General features: G+C 41.7%; 1 protein-coding gene across 1 annotated transcript in view; it reads left to right on the plus strand.

The window, feature by feature from the left end:
- The first annotated feature begins 3,977 nt into the window (after nucleotides 1-3,977).
- Nucleotides 3,978-19,682, plus strand: part of ASAH2 (N-acylsphingosine amidohydrolase 2) — a 99,596-nt gene continuing 83,891 nt past the window's right edge. Inside the window, exon 1 of the mRNA XM_006169744.3 lies at nucleotides 3,978-4,961. The gene's annotated coding sequence lies outside the window, so the exon portion shown is untranslated. The remainder of the gene's footprint in view (nucleotides 4,962-19,682) is intronic.

Raw genomic sequence — 19,682 nt, forward strand, 5'->3', positions numbered from 1 at the left:
ACCATGGGGGAGTCTAGCATCCCAACCACCACGCCAGCTGCTGGTCACCAGACATGGTTTTCAACCTTTGTGCTTGCTACTCTTTTTCCTGGAATTCTTCCCCAGCCTTAAACATAGCTTACAGCTCTCTCCTCCCTTCCTTCAGGTGACTATGGAAATAGACACTGAAGAAGCCACCTCTAATTATGCTGTATAAAACAAACTTTCCACTTCTTATCCTGCTTTATTTTCTTTTTATCACTTGTAAGTTAACAAGTTATATTAATTTTATTTTTAATTTCATCTTTCTTTATTTAAAATGGAAGCACCATGAAAAGAACTTAATTTTGTTCATTACTCTATTACTTGGTCAATAGTATGCACTTAATTTTTAAAAAATGAATAAATATCAGATTTGATGAATCCTACCTAACCTTCACAATCAAGACTAAGGTGGCCAGCAAGAAGAAAACCTGTTAGGGGCATCATTTCCACCTCAGTTATAAATACGCTTCAAGTTACGTGAGTACTGTTCCTATCAGTCAACAAACATTCATCAAAGCTCTATTAAAGAAGGTGCTACAAAGGGATATAGTGAAATAAAGAATCTGAGACCAGCAGTTGGTGTAATGGTTACATTGCTGGACTCCCATGTGGTCGACCATGGTTTGAGTCCTGGACCCAGCAGCTTAAAACTCACACTGGGCATGTGTTCATGTATGCCTGAAATCCTGAGAGGAGAATAGAGGAGAAAGAACTGGCCACCCCTCTTGGGGGGTGATTTCTCACTTTCTGCCTTTCTGTCTGTCTGTCTCTCTCTTTTTGCTATAGGCACACATACTATAGCAAAAATTTTTCTCTTAAAAAAAAGAATCTTGGAATCCAGGTGGAATAAGACCACTCCCTTTAAAAAAAAAAAAAAAAAGGAAATCATTCAAGACCAAAATATAAAAGGATTGGACAACTCAGAGATGTAGATGGGTAGAATGATCAGAGAACTCTTCCTGAAAAATATGGATTTGAAAAAGAGTGTTTTAGTTATCTACTTTTATGTAAAAATAAAAAACATAGTGGCTAGAACAACAGCCATTTTATTATAGTTCATGGCTTTGTGGGTCAGGAATTTCAGTAGTGGACTTGGCTGGGTGCCAAATGTTCCATATGGAATTCATGGGGTTCACTCATTATTCAGATGGTGAATGAGCTGGTTTGGAAGGTCTAAGGCTGTTTCATTCACATAGCTGTACTCTAGTGGGGAAGGTTAAAAGGATGACTTCAGCTGGGGCAGTGACCAAACTCCCTCCTATGTGGCAGCCTCAGGTTTTCTAGACATCTTAACATAGTGACTCAGGATGCTAAGAATGAGTTTTCCAGGAAATATGATAGAAGCTACAAGGCCTTTTGTGATCCAGCCTCAAAAACCACCTGGTATCACTTCATGTTCTCTATTAATAATCAGTCAGAAGCCTGCCCAGATTCAAGGGGAGAGGACAAAGATTTTCACCTCTTGATGGACAGAGTGTCAAAGAATTTGCAGCTATGAGCCAAGTGGTGGCACAGTGATAATGGAACTGAATCCACATGGGAAAGGTCCTGGGTTTGCATCCTGGGGCCTCCCTGAGCATGCCAGGTACACACATGCATGCCTGTGATCTAAGGAAAGATTTCAGCATGGGGACTCCATTAAGGGTTTTCCCACATGGAAGAAATAAATAAACTTAAAAAAAAAGAATTTGTGGTCATGTTTTTGGACTGTCTTAGCAGTGAAGTAAGATCTACTTATAAGAGGGGACTCATTGGGAAAATGTTCTTGAAGAGAATCAAAGTTTGAGGAGAGATAGGAAAGAAGAAATACTGAAATCATAAAGAGACCCACATGGCTGGAGTGAGAGAATGACCAGGAGAGATGTCAGAGACACATATAAAACAAAGGGCTTGGGCTTGGGTGAAAACTGCTTTAAGACTCTAGTTGTTTGTCTTGAGGACAAGTGGTCTTCAAATTCTTTTTTGTTTCCATATCCCTAAAAGAATTCTGGGAAACAAATTTTTAGATTGGCATCTTACTCTTTTTCCTATAATCTAAAAATAGTTACAAAGGTCAGCTCTCTTCCACATAGTTGTTCATCTTTTCTTTTCTTTGTTTTTGTCATAGGGTGTGTGCATTCACTAGAAAGAAACGGAGAGAGAGAGAGAAGAAAAGTGAGAAATCATCCCCAAATGGGGATGGCAACACTATAATCCCTTCTTCTCCATTCTTTCAGGATTTTAGGCACACACACTCACAGATACACTTAGTATAATTTTCAACTTGATGGGTTCAGGACTCAAAATGGCCAGCCGTGTGGGAATTCAGCAAGCACCTCAGCTACCACACTACTAACTGGTTCCGTGGTCATTTATCTTGATGGAATCTTTTTACTTTTTTCTTCCTGTAGCCTCCAAGGTCACTGTGGACCTCTCCCTCCAAGCTGTGCCTGCAACCTGGAAGATTACACATGGGGAAAGCTTAATAGACCAAGAATGGGATTGGTACATATTACTTCTGCTCACTTTTCATTATTCAAATCTCGATTCCAAGGGAGTCTGGGAAGAAGAAGAGAACATGGATTTTGTTGAAAAGCTAGAGGTTCTTGTGATAGGGCATATGTAAAGCAATCAGAACACTTGCTGGCATAGAGTCAGCATTAAACACAGTGGCTGCTACTACTGTTGGCACCATCGTTATTAGTATACCTTCAGTTCACATGCTGTGCTTTGTACACAGATGGATCTGCACTCCCTTTTCTGGAACTTCTAGGCCCCCAAGGAAGATGTACTTTAGGCAAAGGAAACTTCAGAGCCTTGGAGCCCAATTAGTAGCTAATAAACCTCAACTGGCAACCCTGAAGCTAAGTGGAAAGGAGAGAGAACCTGTGGGAAGAGAAGATTTGGTAGTAACTCCCTAACTTCCAATCCCCACAGGGATGCATGTCTGTTTTATGCCTATTGTCTGAGTCCATTTTCTGTTGCTATAACTGAATATCACAGACTGGGTAATTTATTAAGAACAGAGGTTTATTTGGCTCACAGTTTTGGAGACTAGGAAATGAAAAAGCATGGTGCCGGCATCTGGTGAGGGCTTTCCTTTGCATGAGAACACAGCAAAGGCATCACAAGGCTAAAGGGCAAGAAGAGGTGCAGAAGCAACTGCAGAGGACAACTGAGCTTGGTTTTCTAAAACCTTACTCTCTGAGCACTCATTCCTACAAAAACCCATTAACCCATTAGCACACTAATCCACCAATGGATTAATCCCTTCATGAAGGCAGAGCCCTCATGACTCAATCCCCTCTTTTTTTTTTGAGAGATTTTCACTGTAGGGCGTGTGCGCTCACCAGACAGACAGAGAGAGACATAGAGACAGAAAGCGAGAAATCACCCCCCAGGGGGGATGGTCACACCGCAATCCCTTCTCCTCCATTCTCCTCTTGGGATCTTGGGCACGCACGCACACGCGCCCGGCATGAGTTTTAAGCCACCGGGTCCGGGACACGAACCGCGGTCGACTACGTGGGAATCCAGCGACATAGCCATTACGCTAACTGCTGGTTCCCTCAATCACCTCTTAAAGTCCCACCTGGTCCCACTTTTTGAACACTGTTGTTCTGGGGATTAAGTTACTAACACATGAAGTCTGAGGGGGAACATATTTAACCATAGCACCTACCTTCAACAATGCTTTTATTTATTTATTTTTTTTGAAGAGGTTTTTTGCTAAAGGGTGAGTGCACTAGCCAGAAAGACAGAGAGAGACAGAAAGCGAGAAATCACCCCCCCAGGGAGGATGGCCACGCTGCAATCCCTTCTCTTCCATTCTCCTCTCAGGATCTTGGGCATGCACGCACCCGCACCTGGTGTGAGTTTAAGCCACTGGGTCTGGGACTTGAACTGCGGTTGACTACATGGGAGTTCAGCAGCATAGCCATTACGCTAATTGCTGGTCCCAACAATTCATTTTTTTAACAAACACGTACCACTTCTACCTGCCTTGAACTCAATATCCTCTTCAGAGTCTCACAGTGGACTCTGGTATGGTCTCAAGAAAACCAGAGATTTGCCCTAAACTAGGAGGCAACAGATGGCTGTTATAAGTGATCCACCAGTAACTAGAGAAGTGGTACTACATTTCCTCAGGAGTTCCAGGCTGCCGAGCCTTCTCTGTGGTACCAAAGGTAGAATGACTGGGCTTCAAAAACCTGATCAATCAATCAAAGTCTTTGCTTTCTTTTCATTGTCTTTGATGTCTACTAATCTGTGTCCCAAAGAGTTAGAAGAATGCACTTCTCCCCAGAGATTCTAGTAACTTCCATGTAGATGAAAATACAGGCAATACTGCAGGAAGTCAAGTTTTAGTTTTGCCTGGGAAGGACGCCAGGGAAAATGGAAATACTTTCCTCTTTGTTTTCCCAAACTACCAAGGCGACTACGTGCAATTTCCTCCATTAGTTGTAACCTTTCTAGAAAAGGGGAGGAGAATCTCCTCTCCCAGATCTGAGCTCATTCATCTAAAACAGTCTTAACTTACATCTCTATGCTGCTTTGCTGTGTAAAGTTTTCTCTCGTTGATATGATGGGGAAGGAACTAAATATTTCTGAAATTAGATAGGACCAGCAGGTTGATCTGAGAAAATGAATGACTGCTTCTTAAGGTGTGTTTCTGCAGGATGCAAGATGATGAACTCCAGGTGTGACCTCTCAAGGATGGTGCAGGGGTTCGCCCATGAGCAGGCTCAGCAGGGGTGCGTCCTGCCCTGGGCATGAGTCAGCACGCAATTGGGTAAGTTGGCGAGCCTTGGCTTCCCTGGTTAGAGTATCCAGCCTCCAAGAGTTAACCTGCAGCTCTGCTCAGAAGAGCAGGACAGAGGATCCAAAAGCGTCCGGCACTCTGGCTTGCAGGGGAATGACATGCGGTTTTGAACAAGCAGCTGCTGCAGCAGGTCTGGGTATGTAGCTTTGCTTTGATTGATAGTGTTTTGCTTTCTCCCGAGAGAACAAAGCGATGGTTGTTGATGTTTGCAAACAAGATCCTGTGGACATTGAGAAAGAACAGATGTTTATTAACCTGCTGTTTATCATGAAAATAAGTAACAGGGGTGCAGGGCAGTGGAAGAGCAGATTTTTCACACTCATTTATCTTTCTGATTGTAATGGCAGGTTTTCTTTCATTCTATTTGAATTCTAGTGCTGTCTGGTCAGGTCATTTGAATGTCATGTTTACAGTGGAATTCAAAAGACATCTTCTTGCTGTTCTTTCTGTGAATCTTCATATCTACATACAGAGATAGGGATTTCGTTTGAAGAGTTATTTGCTGAATTAGTGAAACCAAGTGGCAGAAATCTTTACCCCGTTTTGGAAGGCAAGACTCCAATCTTTAGACTCAGAAAACTTCTCCAAATTTACCGTGTATCAGAGAGAAAGGAGTATCTTTTTGGCCTTTTTCTTTTTTATAACTGGACAACTTCAGTCTCAGGGGTATGCAGCATGACCTGAAATAACCCACAGAACCGCAGGTTTTTAATGAGTTCCTAGACAGGATCACCTGGGTCTCTCATCACTTTGGATATCTTCCTCTAGTCTGTCAAAATAAAACTTGCTGAGGCTGAAGACTGCCTAGAAATACCCCCTAAGACTTGGATTTAATGAAATTTCCAATGGTGCAGGGACTAAGTTTGTGTGGGTCTCAGTCTATCTCTACTCCAGCACTGCAGTATCCACTATCAACTGACTGCAGGACAGGGATGACTTTTTCCCAGTTAGCACTCCCCACCAATTTAAAACATAGGATGTTGCTTATCAGGCTTCTACCACACTTAAGTTACTGCTTCCCAGTGATCGAAACTGGTCTTAAGGGGCTGGCAGGTGGCATGCTGTTTAGGGCACTGGACTTCCACATGGCCAACCATGGATCAAGTCTTAGACGTGGTGGCTTACTTTCTCATTCTCTGTCTCTCTCTGGTCAAATTAAAAGACACAAATAAATGATAATAACAAATAAAGTTAAATTTAAAAAATGTCCTAAATTGCATTGGAATCATCTAGAATATTTCCTCCCAGGACCAATATTTTCTCTTACGTTAGCCTGAATTTCCAGCCAGGAGAGGACTCCTTTGATAAACAAATTTCTTTTGAAAAAAAGCAAACAGTAATCTTAAAACTCTGGTAGGCTATCAGCTAAGGACACCTTTATTAAATTGGTTAATGTCTCTTTAAAATCACTCTCTCTAAAGTAATGGAGTTTGACAATGAGAAGAAAGATGGTAAGAACTAGGAGTTTGGAGGGTGGCTGTAAAAGGTGGAAATAGGTGAGCAAAAGAAAGCTGAGCAAGGCCTCAGGAGTGGCAATGAAGCCTGTTAGTGAATATTGAGTCCTGGGAAATGGGCAACTAGGCTGTGAAAACAGGATCTGGAGAGCATTGTCCACGGTGGGGAAGTGAAGCTCCCAGAAGACTTCCAGGGGCACCTGGGCAGAATTGCCATCAGAGAGAGCCAACCTCCAGATCCTTGGCTTCCATTCCAATTCTTTTACGTTTCCCCAAGAACTCATTTGAGTTCTGCTGCTTTAGCAAATGAAGGCAAACTTCTCACTCATTCACAATCCTACTATAGGGCATTGCCCCAAGTATATGGAAATTTCTTGGAATCACCCATAGGGATGATTTTGGAACACATTATTCCAGAAGGAGAGCCTAGTGAGAGTAAAGCAAACAAGCAGACCACAGTTCGCTTAGTCTGGTGTTCAATGCATGCCAAAGCCTCTGTGCATTGTCTTAGAATTAAGGCTTGAGGAAGTTTTCAGGGAGACAGGATATATGTATGAATGTATTTAGAGAAATACAAAATGAAGCCAGATATTTTCTAATGGCAATTATGATTTGGCTGCCTTATTTAATGTTGAGGTTAGTTTGGCTAATTAGGGTCTATTGTGGATAGTTTCTATAAATTTAATAAGTCAATTCTGCTGTTTATGGTATTGTCCAAAATAGAATTAAAATATTTAAATATACTTAAATAATTAAAATGTTCAAAATATTCAAATCTTCCAAATATATGTAAATATTTACAATTCAAACTATTTAAATTACAAAGGATTTTTAAAGGCTCATGGACCATGCATATCATGACAAAACTATGCATAAATTTCAGAAATGTTTTTGCACCAAAAATCAATTTGTAATTTAATTATACCTTTTCCATGAACTTTTTGAAGTCCCCTAATGCACAAAAAATTAGATAATACAATTTTGTGACTATTTACACATATACAAGTTTTAGATATCAGGTTTTTTTTTTTTAAAGGGAATTTTGCTATAGGATATGTGCACTCACCAGAGAGCCAGAGAAAATGAGAAATCACTTCCCAGGAAAGGTCGCCATGCCTCAATCCTTTCTCTTCCATTCTCCTCTCAGGATTTTTGGTACTCATGCACATGCGCTCAGCATGAGTTTGAAACTGCTGGGTCTGGGACTTGAACTGTAGTTGGCCATGTGGGAGTCCAGCAACATAACCATTATGTCATCTGCTGGTCCCTTTAGATATCATCTTTTAAAACGTTCTAGGGAGTAAATGATACTTGAAAAAAATCTTTTAGCAAAAATTCATGAAGACGACTGCTGTGTATTATCCTTGAGGTGAGCTGAGCCTTGTCCGGATGTGCCTCTGCCCTCAGACTGCCACAGGGTTTCTTCCTGGTCTGCATCTGTTTACTTTTCGCTTTTCACAGTTCTGCAATTTCCCTGCTCGGCTCTATACCACTTCCTGTGTGAACAAGGTGGTTGATTTCTTTGGTGTATTTAGTAGATGTCCAGTGATTTGAAGATAGGCTGGGCAGTCTCAAAGCAGTCTTCCTAAGGAAAGAATTAAAGAGGAGGGTTTACTTACTAATGTATTCATCAGGCTTTTTTTTTTTTTTCTGAGTATCGTGTATCAGACTATCATATATCAAGATGACATGATTGCTGGAACTGCGGTTGAAAGATATGAATTCATATCAATGTCTACCACTTTATAGCTCTCTGAACTTCCTTGAGCCTCAGTTTCTTCATTTGTAAATTGGGATCCTGTGGGCCACCGTCTGGGATGGTGCTGGGAACAGAGAAAGATAGGATGGGATTGTAGCACCAAATTGTCTAATGGAGACACACATGTTCACCAAATAGGAAGGACTGGAATAGGAAAATAGGAGAGTGTATTGAGTTTAAGCAGAAGAAATGGGTGAAGCAATTAACTCTGCCTGAGGGAATCACCATTCTAATCAATAACATTTTCCGAGCCCTCGGCAGTTTACACAGCACTATCACACGCTTCCTCTCCATGTTATTTTCACAGTCCTGTGCAGTACATTCACAGGAGGATGAGGGAAGCTATGGTGCATTCCCATGTCTGCTGCCAAAGGAAAACAGTCATGATGTGAGAGAGACCAGGACATCTTGTGTCATCAGTTAAAGCAGAGATGCCCAGAGCTGTCTCTGAAGATTCTTCCAGACTGGCACCTTTCCAAAATTTTCCTGCAGTGACTTTTGTCAGTCTCTTCATTTTTCCCTCAGAGAAAGAAGTGCCTACTTCTCTAAGAGACAAGGTCAAGTCAATAGTCAGCAAGAGAAATGGAAGACACACGCAAATACGTCGTGTGGGAAAGACACCAAGCTATAATTTGGACCATCCTTGAGGCAGGCACCAGGAGTGTCACTTGCATCAGGGTGAGATGGGTACCCTTGAAAATGTTAGGGGTCATTCTAGAGAAAAAAGAACTGTGAAAGCCAGCTCTCTCTGCAGCAAGGAACAGTGCTGGTCGTGACTCAAAGTTGTGCCACTCACCTATCTTTCTGTTCAGCATGAAGGAGTTCCTACCAAATTTCTCCAGAAAGGTGGAGTCCAATAATAATTATGCCTCCCCACACTTGGCTTAGAACAGCTTCAGTCAGAAACGGACATTTGAACAGAAGGAAGAAGGTAGCTAGGGATGAGTCCTCACCAATTATGGTAATCATTGAAGCCACCAGAGGGCAATGCAGATAATGGCACTGGTGACTGTGAAGGAGAATTTTAATTTCAGCTTAGGAGGGCAACCTAAGCTTTTAGGGACTCTGCCAACAAATGAGGTTTCTGGGCACCTCAGAGAATCTCCTAGAAGTTCTTTGTTTTTGTTTTCAGTTTTGCTATAGGGCATGTACACTTGCCAGAGAGAGAGAGAGAGAGGGGAAAAGAGAGGGATGGTGAGAAATGCCCCTACTGAGAGGATGACTATGCCATGATCCCTTCTCCTCCATTCTCCTTTCCAGATTTTGGGCATCCATGCACATGTGCCTGGTGTGTTTTACAAGCTGTTGGGTCTGGGATTTGAACTTCATAGTTGGCCATATAGGATCCAGCCACCTTAACCACCAAACCACCATGCCCCCAGCTGGCCCTTTAACTGTTTTTAATAATATTAAAAAGTGGGGCTAGCTGGGTATGGCAATTAAGGCACTTCATCAACTTCTTTGATGAAGTCTTGATGTACGGGCTTAAGCCCTGAAGAGGGAAAAATGACTTTCTATTATTTTAGAACATCACAATAGACTCAAGACCACTTTTTTTTTCTTTTTCTTTTACTTTTTCTTTTTCTTTTTTTTTTTTTTGAGAGGTTTTTGCGATAGGGTGCGTGTGCTCACCAGAAAGACAGAGAGAGACAGAGAGACAGAAAGTGAGAAATCACCCCCCCAGGGAGGATGGCCACACCGCAATCTCTTCTCCTCCATTCTCCTCTCGGGATCTTGGGCACACACGCACACGTGCCTGGCATGAGTTTAAGCCACCGGGTCCAGGACTCGAACCATGGTCGACTATATGGGAGTCCAGTGACATAGCCATTATGCTAACTGCTGGTCCCCCAAGACCAATTTTTACGTAGCAGGACAATTCAAAGTATTTGCAGGTAGGGAGGTCATCTAGCCAGGTCATCTTTCTGGGGCAGGCTTCTACTTCCCTAAACACCCAGACTTCTGAATTATGCTAATCACATAATCCCATGTTTATGTTACTGTATTAATAAGAGGCTGGATTTGTAAGCAAATCTTTACCTTTGGGAGTTAATAGAAGTGAAAAAAATAAATTAGTTAAGCCCAAACATGGAAGATCATTTGTCAAAGGCCATCTTCTGATCCTCACATACATGAAGAATAAATATGACTGGCACCCCTCAGCAAATTAACTCCACAGCTGGGATCATGTTGTCTTCTGAGAGACTAGGGAAACCTCTGAGAATTCTTTTTATAGGAGACATTCACTCATTTACAGGTCCTTGAGGTTCCTTATCCAGTCATGCTAAATCAAAGGGAATTTTCCTTTTAGAAAATGTAGGAACTCTCCATAGATTAATGTTTATAAAACATTATTCATTAACACTTGATAGGAATGTCTATAAAAAGTAATATGAAGCAAGAATATTTAATAATGTTCACTTACCATGTGTTTCTCAACCCTCATGATGACCTTTAAGAGGACACAATTATTCTCATTTTACAGATGAGGAAACAGACCAGTACCTTAATCACCATGCCACCTGCTAGCCCTTAGTTTAATCCAGGGGCCAGCAGATGGTGTAGTGGTTACGTTGCTGGACTCCCACATGGCTGACTGTGGCTTGACTCCTGGCCCCGGGGGCTTGAAACTCACACTGGGCACGTGTGTGTGTGTGGGTGTGAGTGTCCAGGATCCCAGGAGAAGAATAGAAGAGAGAGGATTGCGGTGTGGCTATCCTCCCAGGAGGTGATTTCTCACTTTCCCTGTCTGCCTCACTCTCTGGTGAACACACATGCCAAATCAAGTGGCAAAAATCTCTCTCCAGAAAAGAAAAAAAAAAAAAAGAAGAAAAATCTTAATCCAGAACCTATCCTCTAAACCACAATACTTTATTGCCTTCTGGAAAGATAAATGATTTCAGTTCAAATCTCCTCCTCTCCATCCTTTGTTGTGTATAAACTATCTTGAGCTAGAGGGTGTAGACCAATCAGTTTCATAGTCTGATCAAGTATTTCTTATGCTGGACTAGGTCAGAACTTTAGACACAGAACAAAGGTTGAAAGATGGCATAAAACATTGGTTTCCACTTGAGCAGTCAAGGCCGAACATGCAAAGCAGAAGATGTTTCCTTCAATTGTTTCTTCTTCTTTTTTTTGTTTATTTATTTTATGAATGAGGTGGAGGGAGAGAGGGAGGGAGGGGGAGAAAGGCATCCCCCACAGGGTTCTCACTCCACCATTCAACCCCAGCTTCCACTAGTCCCAGATCATGGGAATGTGTATGCATGGGGTACTCAGGAATTCCAGAACTTTCTCACGTGGATCAGCCTTGCAAACTGTCATTTTTTACTATGGCACCACTGTCCAGCCCCCGACCCCTATTATTTTTTATGTGTAAGAAAAAATGAGTTTTTGCCTACTTTTTCACCTTTCCTTCCATTCTTGATTCTGTTTGGGCTCTTAAATGATGTAATTTTCTTTTTTTTTAATTATATTTTTTATATTACATTTAATCACATCTATCTTCACAGTGTATAACATTTCTTTTCTAGCACGATTACCATACATATCAGTCAAGACAAAGACATTACTATCCATATCTTCAGCCAAAGAGTTGTGGCAATCCCCTTTAGATAGGATGCATGCTTTCTGGCTATGACAGTGGTCACTGAACCCATTGTCTACTCAGTATTCATTGTTAGGTATCATTGTGTCTGTGCCTTTCTCTTGCTACCATCTTCCAATTTTCCTCATTTTCTCACCTTCCATAAAGCACCAACCACTTAGGAGAGCTACTGCTAACGGTGCCCATGGTGCCCACTTGTTTACTTCTGCCTTAAATATGACTGTGATGTAGGCAGCCTTCCGTGCCTTGGGCAAGATTTTAAGCATTGCTTCTGGTCTCGCTTTTCTCCTCTATAAATCAAGTTTGTTTTCTCTCCCTCTAAAAGGCTTTCAAGAATAATTCAGATTATTATCTGCCCAAACTAGAGCAAGATGCTTCCTTTCATCACCCAATTCAGTTTTACTGTAGCAGCTACTGTGGTTTGGCTGGAGGCATCCTCACCCAGCAGTGCTGGCAGGCCTGTGAGGGACACCATGCCAGTTTTCTGATATTTTTCCCTTTAATTGTACTCTTAAGACTCAATGTAAGACTGATATTGGTGGCCTGTTTCCTTCATGATGAATTGAACCAATTTTTCTTTAGTATGACATAAAACTAGAGAGTTTTATTTTTTTTTTCTGATTACATATTCTACTTGTCAGTTTTATAATTCAGTGATTGGTTCTTTGAAGGAATAAATCCCTTACCTAATGAATAATTCCAAGTTTTTTTTTCTTGTTCATTTGTTTTGATTTTGTGTTTGTTTTTCTCTCTTTTTTTAAAGGCTCAACAAGGTTGGTTGATGTTCAGTAGAACTACATTAGTACAGGTCTACCAGTTGTTTACCCTGTCATCTGCTCTGATTGGTCTAGGCCTAGGCTATACTTATAGTTAAATGTTTTGAATATAGTATATCAACCCTAGAACTGACATGTCGGAATGGAAAAAATACTAGCCGTTGATCATGTCTTCTTGGACTCATTTGCAAGGCAACAGGTTTGACGACTTGGTCACAACTCCAGGTGACCTGGTGTTATTAAACCCCTTATGTAAATACCAATATAATTACCCAATTCACAATCTTTCTCTCCTACTGTGTGTTGAAGGTCTAGCTCATCTGGGGCATGAAAAGGCAGCTCAGCTTGTTTCCTCATTAGTGAAATGAAGAAGCAGGTAGAACTTGCTCTGTTCCACTAATCCTAACTAAACTGGCTGATGCCAACTTCTAAAAGTCCTCCACACTCAGACACAGACTTATGAATTCAGCCACCATGGTGTCTGAGATCAGCACCGTTCTCCTCATACACCTAAGAACAGAAACAGAAAATCTATTTTTAGTAGTGGCTATTTTTCATTTGATGATACATAAGAACAGGCAAGTAGAGTAGAAACCTCCTTTTTTTAGCCTACTTGGAGAATTAAAATATTAATTCTAGATGACATTCTTGTACACCTGAATGTGCTGCTTTAAAAAATTTAGTTCTCGGGACCAGCAGATGGCATAATGGTTATGTTGCTGGGCTCCCATGTAGTCAACCGCAATATGAGTCCTGGACCCAGCAGCTTGAAACACGCTGGATGCATGTGCATGTGTGCACATGATCTAGAGAGGAGAATGGAGGAGAAGGGACTGCGGCATGGCCAGCGCCCCCTGGGGGGATCATTTCTCACTTTCTGTCTCTATTTGTCTGGTGAATGCACATGCCCTATAGCAAACTTCTTTCTCTTTCAAAAAAATTTAGTTCTGTATCTCCAAAATAATGGATGATTATTACAGAGAGCAACTTAAAATATGGTAATTAAAATGCAGAAAATAGGGTCAGGTGGCCATGTAGCAGTAACATCATTGGACCCACCCAGACTGTGACCCCAGGACCTGCTTGGGCATGTTGATTGGACTCACAGGCCTTGATCCAAGCTGACTAGACTGAAGGTACATCACAGTGGAGGATGCTGTTGGCGATACTTGTTTGCATGTCTCTTTATCTCTCTCTGTCTCTTCTCTCATGGTACTAATATGTACATAAACTATAAGACAAAGGTAGATGTTAAAATGATTGTCCAAATCCCACCCTGTAGTATTTTGAAGTGAATTAGTTTTGTGTTCTATTTTCCTCTTTATATTTCTATAGTTTTAAAACTCAGGGTTCTTTCTTTTAAGCCCTAAACTTACAAACACAAATGAAAGCAAAAGCAAAAAATCACGAAGGAAAGTGTTTTTCAAATGTTTTCTTCTGCTTTAGAAGTTATTAAAAATGACCCAAATTGTCATCTGATCATGGATTGTATCCTGGACTGAGTCATTTTCGGTTGAGTCTCTTTTAGCTATTACTTTTGTTACCTGTGTACCTGCTTCCAGAAACCTAAAGTATTCTAATTTTCTGTAGTTAGAAGAACAGTTGGTTAGAAATGTATGCAAATCAAAATTTTCCATTATCTAAATGAGCCTAAGAGCCTGTTCTGTGGTATAAAATGCATGACCTCTACTTGGTATAATGATGCATAAACTTTAAGACCAGCCCTGTGCCTAGTGGTTAAGGAATGAAGATCCCACATGACCAGCAGCAGTTCGAGACCCAGCTCTGGTGGTTTGAAAAACCACATCAGGCCTGTGTACATACGTGTCTCCAATTATGAGAAGATGGGGAAATGGAAGAGAAGGAATTGTGGTATGACCATTCCCCACAGGGAATACTTTTCCCCTCTCTTTCTGTCCCTCTCTTTGTCTGGCTGTCTGTGGGAAGCACATATATCCTCTGGCAAAGAAAAAAAAAATGCATGAACTTTATTTCATGAATTTCTGTGATTTTGAGACACTTTATATTTATTTTCCAATCTTTTAAAATCATTTTATTGCCAGGGGATACATTTGCTTGTCAGAGAGAGAAAGAGAGAGAGAGAGCGAGAGAGAGAGAGAGAGAGAGAGAGAGAGAGAGAGAGAAGTAGGGAGGCTGTGGTCACACCACAGCCCTTTCTCCATTTTTCTATCCCGTCAGGATTTGGGGCATGCATGCACACACAGTTGAGGTGTTCTTCAAGCTTCCAGGGCCAGAATTTGAGCTGTGCTGTAGGCCATGTGGGGTCCAGTTCTTTTAACCAGTCATGAGACTAGCCCTTACTTCCTATTTTTAACTATTTCTTAGAGCTGAAGTTACATGAATTTGATCTGCAAATTAGAGAGATTTTAATATATTCTGAAAAGTATTAATAGAAACGAAACTTTCTGATCTGAAATGCTGATTGGACATAGAAGAAATTATAATAGATTTATAATTTATCTCTGGGATTGTCATTAACTGGCATTGTGACTGTGTTAGTCAAGATAGGCAGGAGGCTTGATGTGCTAACAAACACCCCTCTCCCCAGTCTTGGTTGCTTAACATGTAAATCTTTATTATTGTTATGCAAAGTATATTCCAGGTCTGGTGACTCTGAGGTCAGTTTCTTCCCAGTGGTAAGTCTGGAATTTTGTAACCTGTCATCTGGGACACATATCTACCAGGGTCAAGGAGGCTGAGGAAGAGAGACCATGCAGGAGTCACAGCCCTTCTGAGATGCTTCAGCATTAAATATTTCAGTCTGGAAGTGACACATGTCACTTCTGCTCACAACCCATTGGCCAGTAACTAGCAGGGGACTGGAAAGTAAAACCTCCCCACATGCCCATGAAGGAATCAAGAAGCAGTGATGAATTAGTGCCGCAAGAGTCTGCCACTGTGACCTTAGGCAAGTACGTTGACTTTCTGACGGGCAGGTTGGCTGAGAGAACTTCAGAATTGGGATCTCTTTTCTTCACAACCCCTTAGTCTAAATGTTTGATTTCTTTTTTATGATGGCTTTGTAGTTTTGTCTACTCTGCATCCATTATCTTCTTGTTACTCTAAGGCCATTTTATATATATATATATATATACACACACACACACACACACTCATAAAAGGCAGATGTTTTTGTTGTTTAGTATGGCTGATGGTTAAGCTAGCGAACTCTGAGCAAAGATGATATGTTTTTGAATCCAGCTTGATCTTTGACTAGCTATATAAACTTTAGCCATTTCCTTCATGTCTATGACTTGTTTTTTTTTTTAATTCAAATGCAAAATGGAGATAGAACTTATACCATGTTCATAGGGTTATTATGAATACTAAATTTAAATGAGATGCTTAATATAATGTTCCTAGAACAGTGTCTAGGATATATGAAGAGTTCTATCAATTTATTATTTCCCTTTATTTTTTATTATTATTAAATGATGACTTGTCCTGGCTTGATCAGTAGCTATATAGTAAGAGCTCAATAATTTGTTACTATTTTAATTATCCTTCCTGTCTTGACTGGATAAGCCAGCCCAACCTACACAAATCTCTCTGATCTGCTGACCCATAAAATGGAGTCAAAAAGATTACCTACAGGTGACATGGGCCCAAGATTCCCAACCCTTTGGGCTTGCCCCATATCTACTTTAGCTTACATTCCATTCCTATATTGACTCTGACATCTGATCTGGGTCCTCCTTTGGTTCCTACAAGCTCAAGATTCCTGGCTGATCCCCTTTTGAGCTCTCATCATCAAGCTCTGGCTTTTTCTCATAGAATTTTTGGCTGGCCTCTCCGACTCTTGGGGAACTCATTCACCTCCTCTGTGAGTGTCCTATCCTAACCCGAGCTCCTTAGGACTCATCCTTGTGTCAGCCTCACACTGAGGCTTGGTCTTGGCCTCAACAGCATGGAGGGTACTATAGATAGATGCCCATTCTCCCCCCGCCCCATAGATTTTTGCCATAGGGCATATGCATTCACTAGAGAGAGACAGAGAGAGGGAAAGTGAGAAATCATTCTCCAGGGAGATGGCTATGCCACAATCTATTCTCCACTTGGGAGTTTGGGCATGCACACACACATGCCCAGTATGATTTTCAAGCCACCAGGTCCAGGACATGAACTGTAATTAGTCATGTGGGAGTTCAGCAACTTAACCACCATGCCACCTGCTGGCCTTAGATGTCCATTCTTATTTCACTGGCTATGCCCTTTGAGCCTGGGTATTTCAGATTTAAAATGGCCCTTATCACTATCCCAAATCAATGGCAAATCCAGGACATTAAGTCCTTTTGTAGGCTTAGCCCCTAGGAAGACACACATAGCAAGAACTTTGTCCCTCCCTTCCCGGGTCTTAGTGGATTGTCCTCAGACAAGAGTTGGACGAGGGAACCAGCAGTTAGCGTAATGGCTATGTCGCTGGATTCCCATGTAGTCGACTGTGGTTCGCATCCTGGACCCGGTGGCTTAAATCTCACGCCGGGCACGTGTGCGTGCGTGCCCAAGATCCCGAGAAGAGAATGGAGAAGGGATTGCAGCGTGAGCATCCCTCCCTGGGGGGTGATTTCTCGCGTTCTCTCTCTCTATCTCTCTCTCTGTCTGTCTGGCGAGCGCACACACCCTATAGCAAAAAACCTCTCCAAAAAAAAAAAAAAACCCAAAAAACAAGAGTCGGATGAATGCAGCAGGAGTGAATGTGAGAAATGGTGTGTGTTGAGACCAGCAGTTAGCATAATGGCTATGTCACTGGACTCCCATGTAGTTGACCATGGTTCAAGTCCCGGACCCAGTGGCTTAAACACATGCTGGGCGCATGTGTCCCAAGAGGAGAATGGAGGAGAAGGGATTGTGACGTCCCCATCCCTCCCGGGGGTGGTGGTGACTTCTCTCTTTCTGTATCTCAGTCTCTCTCTGTCTTTCTGGTGAGCGCACGTGCCCTACAGCAAAAACCTCTCCAAAAAAAAAAAAAAAAAAGAAGAAGAAATGGCGTGTGTTCACTCTCTTGTGTAGAGAAAGTCTAGTTCTGCTCTCCTTTTGCTTCTTGGCTAACCCAATGGGGAGCTCTCTGGAATTGTCGCCATGAGTTTACCCCAGACGAGGAAGAGAGCAATTTTTATCACAAAGAGTTCCCCTTCAGGTTTGGTTCTGCCTAACATAAGAAAGACAAAACACTTTCATGCCAAACTCCACTCAGGCTCTCCTTCCCACTCCGCTGCCCTGGCCAGAGAGAATGCTGATTAGTCAGGGTAGACTCGATATAATCCGGTTGCTTTCTACTTCTCTTGGTCCTTTCCTTTCCAAGTTCTATTGCAGGACAGTGTGGCACTTTTTCCACAGGTACACTGCAGGTGAGAGATGCTAAGCATTTGAGATTTATGTAGAGAGCAAGATTTACATCAAAAGGTATTGTCACTCTGTCATTGAAATGATGATAAATGCAGCGACAATCTGCTCTTTCCTGATCTGCTTTCATAATCTTGTATAGCAAACAGATCAAATTCCTCACTGCCAAATGAAATAAATTTTTGTCTGTGGTTTTGGAAAAAGATAAATCATTGCAGAACAATTTCTAAACACTATGAGGTTATAAAGCCCCTTGCTGTTTACTTCACAGTGGAGAGATAGGGAGATTTTACAATTCCAATTTTACCATGGTATTAATCTTTGGGGTGTTGAAAATAGTCAAAGACACGGGTGTTGAAAATAGTGAAAGACTCTCTTTCTCCTTTAAGGCTGAATATATCAAATTCTAATAGGGAGATCTTTAGAACTAAGTGTGAGGACTACACCAAGGACAGATAACCGTGCCACAGGATTTTAAATGTGTGCAACTGCCCAGCCCTTAGTCTGGTGGTTAAAATGGGTGGATCCCACATGGCCGACTGTGCAGTTTGAATCCTGGACCTGGCAGCTGTCTCTCTAGTGAGCACACATACCCTCTGGCAAAATTAAAATACATACATACACACAAACATAAATAAATTAAAAATGCACAGAATCTATCACTCTTGGGCATCCACATTCAGCCTAATAAGTGTAATCGTTTATTTGCATCCTTATACATAGATAGCAAAGAGAACTTTAAAAATATATTATGTATATGATTTTTTAACTAATTAGGTTCTTGTTAGGCTCTGTTTCTCTAATAAGGAAAATGAAACTCAGAGAGATTAAGGTCACTGAAAATAAACAGAAAATATTAAACTTCAGATCTCAGTTATTCCCTATTTTTTTTCTTTTTACCATTTTGTGTGTGTGTGTGTGTGTGTGTGTGTGTGTGTGTGTGCGTGTGTGTGCGTGCGGGAGAGAGACAGAGATAATGAGAGGGAAATTGAGAAATCACTCCCTAGGGAGGAGGGCCACACCACATTCCCTCCTCCTCTATCCTCCTCCTGAAATTTTGGGCACCAGGTCCAGGACTCAAACCAGGTTGGCCATGTAGGAATCCAGCACCTTAACGACCATGCCACCTCCTGTCCCTCATTCTTCTTTATATAAATGTTTTCTTACTATTTATTGTAGAGAGCATGTGTGTGTGTGTGTGTGTGAACACGAGAGAGAGAGAGAAAATGAGAGAAGCACCTTTGACAGGGTCTTGTCATGCTGCAATTTCCTTCCTCCAGCCCTCTAGCACCTCAGGACTTTGGACACACGTTCGTGTGCCAGGCTAAGGATGTGAACCAGCGGTTGGCCATGTGGTTTCCAGCACTGCAGTCTTTATGCGGTGGCTAGGCTACTTAGACTAGGCTACTTAGATAGGCTCTTTTTTTCAGTACTCAGCCCTTCTCTTTATCTTTTCCCTTTGTATTGAAGGCAGGATGGAAATAAATTTGGGGAGAGAAACTTTATATCACTTGGGTAATTTGTTGCTCTATTTTCTGAGAAATGCAGAAAGATCATCAGCATCTACTTGTACCTTTTGCTGGAGACATTGACCTTTGTAAATGTCCTGGGGAAAGAATAGCAATGGTGTGCTCTTCTTTCACATTCCATCTCCTTCCACGGCCTGCCAGGTGGTCCAGTCTGGTACCTCCTTCCTGGAATCACACTGGATTCCCTGTGCACTGGGACACGTCTCTAATTCCAGTCTCTCACTCGACTAGAGATTGCATGACTAAAGGCTTAAATAAGAAGACTTCAATCCAGCGGGGAGCAGCAGAGGCCCTGCTTCTACTACTTGCAGGTTGAGCTCAAGGGTGAACCGAGACAAGTGAAAGTGAATCTATAATTAAATGATGAT

The sequence above is a fragment of the Tupaia chinensis genome, unplaced genomic scaffold (assembly GCF_000334495.1).
Source record: "Tupaia chinensis unplaced genomic scaffold, TupChi_1.0 Scaffold147458_1, whole genome shotgun sequence".
In the NCBI taxonomy this organism is placed as follows: domain Eukaryota; kingdom Metazoa; phylum Chordata; class Mammalia; order Scandentia; family Tupaiidae; genus Tupaia; species Tupaia belangeri.